Genomic DNA, 11,169 nt, shown 5'->3' with positions numbered 1-11,169 from the left:
GGAGACAAGCTATTATTATTGCAATGTAGGGTTAATGTACTTCAAAAAACTTTTAGTTATATAAAGATATATTAGCACTTCTTTCTTCTAGCTATAAACCGCCCCCCCCCCCACACACCACACCTTTCTTCAAGATGCGAAAGAATATACAATGAATTGCAATGGATAAACTGGAAGACAGTCGTGTAATTCTAAAATCTGGGAGACAGATGCGAAGTTTTATATGCAGGGGCAAAGAAGAAAAAAATAAAGGGAGTTTTCGAAAAAAAAAATGAAAAGAAAACAACAGCTGGAAAACAGTCCACGTTGAGGGCAATAATTATGCTTAGTTTCCGGTTTTATGAAACGGTTCGGTATATACTCTGCTTTTGCTGCTTGAATGTGTGTCTGCTTATTTCTGCTAGTGTTGGCAGTGCTGTTGTTAGAGGTAATGTTAGGGGTGCTGGCTGGAACAGTAGTGATGCTAATAGTATTAGGGTAGTTGTGGTGGGCTAGTAATGAAGTTAGTTTTAGAGCGGTAATGATAGTTTTGGTAGTCGCTCTGCTGCTACTGCTGATGATGGTTTGATATGGTACTGAGGGTTGCTGTGACGATAGTGGTGGCAAAGGAGGTAAAGGTGGTGAGCGTTGTGGTAACGTGGGTGATGCTTGGGGGCATTAGTTGGGACAAGGTTGAGTGTGTTATATAGTGTGTGTGCGTTTATGGGCGTTGTGCATTCGATGTGTATTACATATTACATATTACATATTTTCAGTGTATGTATGCGTGTAATAAATTAACATCTACCATCTATGGTGTAGTTACATGTTATATTACACACAGCACAACCACACACAAGCACAGGAATGAAATAGAATGCTTATACACACACATACACACACACACACACACACACACACACACACACACACACATCAAACATATTTATTAGAATGAATAGGATTTATATAAAGTATGTTATATAGGTTATATATCTGTTCTATTCATATAAGTATACATTTGTGGACACATACAAAAACATATAAATTGCATATATATATATAATAATATATATATATATATATATATATTAATCAATATAGGGTGGCAAAAAAAATTTGTAGAATTTTTTTGCCACCAGCGGCCTAGTGGGAAAAAATTAAATAGTCATAGACCATTTTTAAGTTCAACATCAACAATCAAGGAACGGCCATAATAGGCCATTCACCCACTAGAAATAACAGCCAAAGCTTCAACCGCAAATAAAAGTCAATTCCGTAAACAGGAGAAAATTTAAAAAACATTTACCCTGTAATTCTTATACGATGCACCGTTCATCTGCTGTTTAATGGTAAACTAACCTGATTAAATTAAATCAAGCCAATCTTCCATAGGCCCTCAGATTCTTCAGTAAGAAATAGCCACAAGTCGGAACAGATATTTTCACGAGGCATTTCCGACCCTGCCAAGGTAAATCTGACCTAAAATTTCAAATCATCGCACTCGCACCAAATTTATCGGCAGCAAATAAATATAAGCGTCGTATTCCATTACGGAATTAACCAGAAAATTCATAATTAATCAATATAGGGGGGCAAAAAAATATATTGATTAATTATGAATTTTCTGGTTAATTCCGTAATGGAATCGACTGCTTATATTTATTTGCTGCGATAAATTTGGCGCGAGTGCGATGATTTGAAAATTTTAGGTCAGATATTACCTTGGCAGGGTCGGAAATGCCTCGTGAAAATATCTGTTCCGACTTGTGGCTATTTCTTACTGAAGAAGAATCTGAGGAGGGCCTATGGAAGATTGGCTTGATTTAATTTAATCAGGTTAGTTTACCATTAAACAGCAGATGAAACGGTGCATCGTATAAGAAATTACAGGGTAAATGTTTTTTAAATTTTCTCCTGTTTACGGAATTGACTTTTATTTGCGGTTGAAGCTTTGGCTGTTATTTCTAGTGGGTGAATGGCCTATTATGGCCGTTCCTTGATTGTTGATGTTGAACTTAAAAATGGTCTATGACTATTTAATTTTTTCCCACTAGGCAGCCGCTGGTGGCAAAAAAATTCTAAAAATTTTTTTTGCCACCCTTAATTGATTAATTATGAATTTTTTGGTTAATTCCGTAATGGAATCGACGGCTTATATTTATTTGCTGCCGATAAATTTGGCGCGAGTGCGATGATTTGAAAATTTTAGGTCAGATATTACCTTGGCAGGGTCGGAAATGCCTCGTGAAAATATCTGTTCCGACTTGTGGCTATTTCTTACTGAAGAATCTGAGGGCCTATGGAAGATTGGCTTGATTTAATTTAATCAGGTTAGTTTACCATTAACAGCAGATGAAACGGTGCATCGTATAAGAAATTACAGGGTAAATGTTTTTTAAATTTTCTCCTGTTTACGGAATTGACTTTTATTTGCGGTTGAAGCTTTGGCTGTATTTCTAGGTGGGTGAATGGCCTATTATGGCCGTTCCTTGATTGTTGATGTTGAACTTAAAAATGGTCTATGACTATTTAATTTTTTCCCACTAGGGGCCGCTGGTGGCAAAAAAATTCTACAAAATTTTTTTTGCCACCCTATATTGATTAATTATGAATTTTCTGGTTAATTCCGTAATGGAATCGACGGCTTATATTTATTGCTGCCGATAAATTTGGCGCGAGTGCGATGATTTGAAAATTAGGTCAGATATTACCTTGGCAGGGTCGGAAATGCCTCGTGAAAATATTGTTCCGACTTGTGGCTATTTCTTACTGAAGAATCTGAGGGCCTATGGAAGATTGGCTTGATTTAATTTAATCAGGTTAGTTACCATTAAACAGCAGATGAAACGGTGCATCGTAAAGAAATTACAGGGTAAATGTTTTTTAAATTTTCTCCTGTTTACGGAATTGAATTTTATTTGCGGTTGAAGCTTTGGCTGTTATTTCTAGTGGGTGAATGGCCTATTATGGCCGTTCCTTGATTGTTGATATATATATATATATTAATGATAATAATGGTAAGACAACAAAAGAATGAAAGAGACCTCGATATTATGTAAATAGAGGAAGTTATCTGTAATATAATATGTTACAATTATTGGGTTGCCATAATAAGACTTCGAGTTTCGGATGTCGGGGCGGAAACCTGCAGTGCCGCCGGAGCAGATTTCCGCCCCGACATCCAAAACTCGGAGTTTTATTATTACAACCGAATAACTGTTGCATACTATATTATATATATATATATATATATATATTATATATGAAAAAACAAGTCAAAAATAGAAAATGCTAAGATAATTTTATAGTGAATCTTTCAGTACCGGTTTCGGTCATTTTGAGACCTTTTCAACTGTAACGATTAAATAATTAAATTTAGAAAATTAGAAGACAATTTTTTTAAAAGAATATTTCTATAATAGTGTTCAGATATAAGTAGCATTCTGCCTTTCTCTGACTCCCTTGTTTGCACTTTGTGTTCAGGGTCGTTGTGAGTTCTTGGTAGGGTAGGTGAAGAATAAGGAGGCTGATGTGGGGAGGGGGTGGGGAATCTGGGAATGCCTTGATGGTCGTATTTTGAATGGTCAGTGGCTGACAGTAGTCGCAGTTCAATTCAGGAATTGTTTATGGAATTTGCGTAGGCGTTATACTGAAAGACATTAGTGACAGGTTAAGGGGGTGGAAGGTGGAGAAGTAGAAGAAGAAGAAGATGACGATGTTGATGATGATGATGATGAAGAAGAAGAAGAAGAAGAAGAAGAAGAAGAAGAAGGAGAAGGAGAAGATGATGGTGATGATGGTGGTGATGATGATGACGACGATGATGATGATAATGATGATGATGAAGAAGAGAGAAGAAGAAGAAGAAGAAGAAAAAAAACAGAGAAGGGAGAATATGAATGGGTGAAAGTATAGCTGTGATGGGGCTGATTAGTAATGGATTCTATGGAGTGTAATATTTGTGTGTGTATATATTCTTTTATTCTAAAGTTGAGGTATATTAATTGTTTGTCGTAGACCCGTTAAGAAGTGGCTTGTATTTTGTAATAAAGAGATTTCTTTACTTATTCGTTGTCTCGAGGTTGTATCGTCCCTAATTGGTAGAGGGGAAAATCCTGAAGTTTGGTGTTGTTTTTTTTGTGGCGCAAGTATCTATGTGTTGGCTAAAAGCTATTTTTCTGTTTTGGGGAATTTTTATCTGGGATCTGTGCAGGGCCATTCGTTACGCAAACCATTTTTTGTTGGCCTATGTACTGCTCTTGACACCCGGAGCAGGTTAGTGAGTATATTAGGTTCTCCGAAGCACATGTGAAGTTGCTTTTCACTGTAAACCGTTGTCCCTGTTTGAAGGAGAACTCTGATCCCTCAATTAGATAGTCGCATATCCCGCAATTGGGTCTTCCACATTTTTTTACTGTCGGCTTCTGTGTTGAAGAGTGAATTCGGGCTTGTTTAGGAGACTTTTCATGGATCTAGGCTGTCTTTTGCTTTTTATGATCGTGTGTGTTTGGAGGATTGTGTTCATTCTGTGGTCTTTTTTTAGGAGGGGTATGTTGTGGAGGATGGTGCCGAAGGCTTCGTTATTGAGAGGGTTGTGTGTGGAGATGTATGGTAAGGCTTTTGGTTGTAAGTTTTTCTTTGATTTGGGATGTCTCAGTTCCTTGATGTTAAGTTGAAGGGCACGTTGAATGCACTTGTCAATAAGTGAAGGTGGATAGTTCCTGGTGATAGGGTATCTTTTAGTTCTTGTAGTCGTGTGTGTCTCTGGTGTTTGCGTTAGAGACTATAGTGCATATCCTTTTGCTAGATTAGATTGAAGGGGATATTCATCCTGGTGTGTCTGGGGTGGCATGAATTGAATGGAAGATATTGCTTTGAGTCTGTAGGCTTATATTATATGTCTGTTTCTATTATATTATTAGCTTTCTTAATGAGGATATCGAGGAAGGGGAGTTGTTGCTGGCTATATTCCATCGTGAATTGGATGTTTACGTCCAGTCCGTTAAAATTTCCTGGAATTCTATGAGTTTTTCTATATTTTTATGCCAAAGATGATGAAACAGTCATCTAGATATCTCTTCCGGTTGTTTTCTATGTAGATGGAGAAAGGGCTGCCATATCTTTCTAGAACCTTACGATACAGACTGATCTCTAGGTATCCTATGACTAGGTTGGCAAAGGAGGGGGCCATTCGTGTACCCATCGCAGTCCCCGATTTTTGTCGGTAGAAGTTGTCATTGAAGGCGAAGAAGTTATTTTCCAGGATGAATTTAACCCCTTCTATCACAATTCTTTTTGATGCGGTGTGGTAGTTCGTTGGTGTGATTCTCTAGCCAGAATTGGATTGCCTCTAGTCCTAGGGTGGGGGGATATTGGAGTAGAGGTTGACTACATCGAAGGATACCAGTATGGTGTTTTTGTTTATAGTATTCGGTAGGTGATTGAGCATATCTAAGTCGTCCCTTATATAGCTTTTGACATGTTTGAGGAGTGGTTTTAACAGGGTGTCTAAAAAGTTACTGAGGCGGTGGGTTTCGCATGCGGGACCTGCTATTATGGGTCTCAATTTGAGGTCATTAGGATTAGGGACTTTAATTATTTTGTCTGTAGCTATCTTGCATGCGTTGCTTATTTTTTCACTTTGTGGATCTTAGGTATACCGTAGAATTGGCTAGTTTTACTTGTGAAATTGGTCATATAATCATATTCTTTGTCGGTGAGCCCTGGTTTGTATGGGTTTAATATGGATTTTAGTTCCCTCATTATTTTTTGTTGACTGTAGTTTTGTGCCTTTTCATAGTATGTTGTGTCTTCCAGCATAGAAAGTACCAAAGTTATGTAAAATGTCGTATCCATTAAGACAACAGCACTCCCTTTATCGGCCTCTTTGATTGTTATTGTTTTATCTTGTTTTAATTGTTCAACTCAGCCCATTCTTTTTTGCTGAAGTTTGGTTTGTGTTTTTGTTTGTGCATATGTTGATATGGGTAATTAGATATGTGGTCACAGAAATCATCAAGTGTTTTGTTCTTACCTTTCGAGGGGGTGTAGTTACTCCTATTTCTGGCTAACGATTCGTCCTCGTTGTATTTAACGTATAGCTCCTCAGTAAGTCTTAATTTTCTGCAGAATTCTGCGATGTCTTCTTTCATTTTGTTGTAGTTGGGGTGTTGTGGGGTGGGTGTAAACTTGAGTCCTTTGGAAAGTATGTTTATTTGGTTTGCTGTTAGTTCCTTGTGAGTTAGATTGATAATTTTTATTACTTTTGGTTCCTCCTGCTTGTTTGGTGCTATCTTGTGTCTCTGTGTTTGCGTATTGGGTCTAAAAAATGAATGCGGTGGTTGGGACGGTAGCTATTATATAGTTGTTCTTTGTTGATATATATATATATATATATTTGTCCAGTTTCATGTTTGTTTGTTTGTTATTTTTTCATCTAGTTTTCCGTATGTTGTGTTCTTTGTTGGTTCTTCCGCTTATTGTATTTTCATCTAACTTTTCTCCTTGTATTCTTCTGTTCAAACCTTGGTTTATCTATGTAGCGCACTGCACAACCTGTTGTTTACTTATATATATACACATACATACATACATACATATATATAAACACACGTACATACATACATACATACATACGCACACACATACAATCCCACTCACTAAGCAACACCAGCCATAATCCGAAAAGAAGAACAAGTCAACATCATCGGTAACCACTGAGCCGCAGGTTTTATGTCGGAGTTATCCCAGTTACCTGAGTTACCATCTCCTAGAAGGATGCCCTAACAAAGGCTAGGAGTCCTTCACTCCCAATGGTTTAATCGCGCGATCGGGTATTCAGTCCGATTATTTCTATGTCCCCGCACACGATACAGCCTTAAGACATTTATTGGATGGCCGTTAACTCTTAAGAGTTCCTCCTCCTTTTCACGGGTTTTGTTTTCATCCCGCAGGGTGTCCAATAAACACCCTCCTCACCAAGCAAGCTTGGTGGGGTTGCCGGTTTAGTCGCCGACGACCCGACCATGTAACAAGTTGTACTGGGTTACATGTTACCAGTAGCACTCGAAAATGACCTGACATATACACACAAACATACATACATACATACATACATACATACATACATACATACATACATACATACATATATACATACATACATATATACATGCATGTATGCATACATACATACGTACATACATATATATTCGCCATGTTGGACCACTGAATTCAACATGTTTTTTTATTCATTCTCTCTCTCTATTTATTTCCTCTTATTCCTTTCTGTCGAAGAGTGTAGGCTCGAAACGTAAAAGACTTTTCCATTTTTCCCGAGCGTCAAACTATTACACTTGCTTGTTGTTCCTGCAACTGTCTCCGTCTATGTTTTCTATGAATGTGAACTATACATCCATACATACATACATCATACATACATACATACATACTACATACATACATACATAAATACAAACAAAAATACCCTGTTGTTGATTTTGAAGTTCCAATGAAGGAGTCTTGGATCTAGATTAGAAACCGGCTCTTTCTCTATTGGCAGGAAATCTTGAAATAAAACTGAATGACATACATATATACATATATCTATACGCATATATATCTATACACATATAGACAGAAACATATGTGTATATATATATATATATATATATATATATATATATATATATATATATATATATATATATATATATATATATCCGGTTCTTGACTGAAGATTGAAGGCTTCGAATGTCCCGTCCGTGTTTTTTGTATGGTCTTCTAAATGTTTTGCATTCTTGTCCCAGTTTGTATTTTTTTACAAATATATATATATATATATTATATATATATATATATATATATATAGCGACGCCCGTACCCTTTTGGTCTTATATGTAATATATATATATATATATATATATATATATATATATAAATTATTGGTATGTTAATAGCGTTTCGTTTCATTGTTTTACTGGAGTATAGAACATAACTATGAATTTTTAGCAAACACTTTGTATTACAATTAATATAAACATTACATCTATATACACAATATTATCGCAAGCAGAATAAGATTTTAAAAAAGTTGTATATGCCGCACATTTCAACTCAGCTTAGAGTTTCGTGAGCACCTGTTCACCTGTCCACAAACACTGACTATAAACATACTACAATATATTATTCAAATTAGCGGCCAGATACGTGCGTGTGCGTGTATATGTGTGTGTGCGTGTGTGTGTATGTGTGTGTGTCTGTGTTGAAAATGCAATGAGAATACTTGATTTCGAGCCGGGTCGTCTGCTGCTGGAGAGGACCGATCAGGTAAAGGACCTGGGTATCTTGGTGGATTCCTCCTTTTCGCCGTCGGCCCAGTGCGTCCATGCTGCCAACAAAGCGCGCGGAATTCTGTTTTTGATTCGACGGTCATTCGGAATGCTCACAGCAGCCATATTCCTGCCACTCTATGTCACGCTGGTGAGACCCATATTGGAGTATGGGATTCAAGCCTCTTCTCCTTATCTCCTCAAAGACATACAGCACCTCGAAAGAGTCCAGAGGCTGGCTACCCGCCTGGTTCATGGTCTCAAAAATTTGTCCTACGAAGAAAGGCTGAGGACGCTCGACCTTTATTCTCTTGAAAAACGCCGCCGCCGTGGTGATCTCATCCTCGCCCACAACATCATAAGCGGGAAGTGTAACCTCTCGAAAGAGCTGTTCTTCACTCCTGCTCCGGAGCGTCGGCTGCGGGGTCATTCCGAAAAGCTCTACCTGCGACGATTTCATCTCAATCGAAGGAGAGGAGCTTTCTCCGTCCGGGTTGCGGATCCGTGGAACAAGCTGCCAGACGAGATGGTGAAGATGCCGACGACCGCTTTGTTCAAAGCCTCCCTGGACCTCAAGTGGCCTGAACTCTTTACATGAACACCACCCTGTACTTAACTCCATGTCCCCCTACATGGCCTTGCTATTTGCTATTTGCTTTTGAGCCAAATTAACTAACTAACTAACTAACTAATTAGAATTATTATTAAATATTTTAAGAAGCATACACTTGATTGGTTTCACATTAGATTGTCAAAAGTGTATAGTGCTGGTACGCAAAGCATGTCTTTTCAGACCATTGTAATAATTGTCTATTTTTAAAGAAAGATCAATGCTCAGAATGCTATCCGCTAACGTGCAGATTGGTGGACAACGTTCATGCGTCAAGCTTATGAGACAGTTGAACGAGAAAATCAGAAAAAAAAACGTTTTATTCTATTGAATATGTCATATGACAGTTGGAAAAGAGATATATAAGGGATATTTTTTACTGTGTTTTCCCTCTCGTTTTATTTCAAAGGTAATAAAGACTGAAGCTTGACTTTAATTGAAAATATATAATAAAAAAGTATACAGATTTTTTGAAGAACAAGTAAAATTATTTTTCGCAGTAAAAACTTGTTCCGATTTAAATTTATAATATTTATAAGTATATGACTATACTGCCTCTGCAGTAGAAGCACAAGCATCCTCGAACATTAGACGAAAAAAAACGTAAGTATTTGACTTTATTTTATTTCTATCTGAAACAGTATATCAATATTCTAAGGAACAATTCCTTCATTTTTTTGCCTAACCTTTGTATACTTTTGTACACTACAAAAAAGTTCTATTCATGTGTGTGTGTACATACATACATACATACATAAATACATACATACATACATACATACATATATATATATATATATATATATATATATATATATAATATATATATATATATATATATATATATATATATATATATATATATATATATATATATATATATATATATATATATTATATATATATATATATATAATATATATATATATTATATATATATATTTGTCTCCAGTGTGAGCGATCATTGCAACTTCCTCCCATCTCAGGACGTGCAGATCAAGCGATTTCATATCCCTCTTACAGACGACTTCAAACGAAGATGACTTCGTCCTCGTGCTCTTGTGCCGGTGGCCAATTCCCCATATAGGAGGTATTTTGGGATCCCTCCGTCCGGCATGCGATGTACATGACCGAGCCAGCGCAAACGACGCTGCAGGAGCAGGGTGAGTATGCTAGGTATCTTGGATATAAACTTAATTTATATATATTTTCAGTGTACCTCAAGATTTCACCCAGTATATTTGTATATAAAATATTAAGCCTTTTAATCTCCTAAATATCATATACTAAGTTAAACAGATTCTTTTGACTTTTTATTTTGGTATTTGTTTGCTTCTTTTTTCTTTTATGCTTTTATTCTTTCGAGACGTCTTTAACTGGTCCCTCTTCTGAAGGGTCAATTATTTTGATCGATGCCATCAGATGTTCTAAACACTTACGTACATCTTGCACTCAGTTACTTGCAGGCCAAATTTGAATCAGTCACCTAAAAAAAGAGTATTATAAGGCAAAATAAGCGTGACCGGATAGTACTTGTCTTTCATGAATGGCTTCCTTTAGTTGTATATAATTTAATTAAGAAATGTGAAGGATGAGGACTTAGTTTGTAGGCAAACAGAATGTCGAATGGAGATGGGGAAAGAAAAATAGAAGAATAAGGAGAGGAACAGAGTCTTATATGCTTGTAGACGCACACATACACGCACATACATACTTACATACATGTGTGTGTGGGCACAAGCATGATTGTGTGGTTAAGAAGTTTGCTTCGCAACCATTAGGCGTTTTGGGTTGATCCCACTACATGGAATTTTAAACAAATATTTTACTATAGCCTAAGGTTAACACAGAAGTTGTTAGTGGAATTATGTAGATTGAAACATTATATAAACCAATTGAGCGGACTGTTCTTTGTCTACATTGTATAAAGCATATTCCTGGTAGTTATGTTAGACTAGGTATGTACTTATTGTTTCAATATACACCAGGATTTTTTCTATGTGTGTATATAGCGTATTTAGGAGTTTGCACTGCCGCGTGTCTGTGAATTTCCATAGATATGTGGATAGAGTTTTCAATGAATAGGTCACCCAGTTTGTAGAACTACTGGATATTTGTACGTCGACATAAATGCTATAAATAACAGTATGCAAGCACTTTTAATTGTAAGCTTCTAAAAAGTCGTTCGTGAATGTGTGTTTGTGTGTGTGGGTGTGCGTGAATGTGTACATAAAAAAGTGAAAAACA

This window comes from Octopus sinensis, linkage group LG3, assembly GCF_006345805.1.
Source record: "Octopus sinensis linkage group LG3, ASM634580v1, whole genome shotgun sequence".
NCBI classification, from domain to species: domain Eukaryota; kingdom Metazoa; phylum Mollusca; class Cephalopoda; order Octopoda; family Octopodidae; genus Octopus; species Octopus sinensis.
This window is presented reverse-complemented; position numbering follows the sequence as displayed.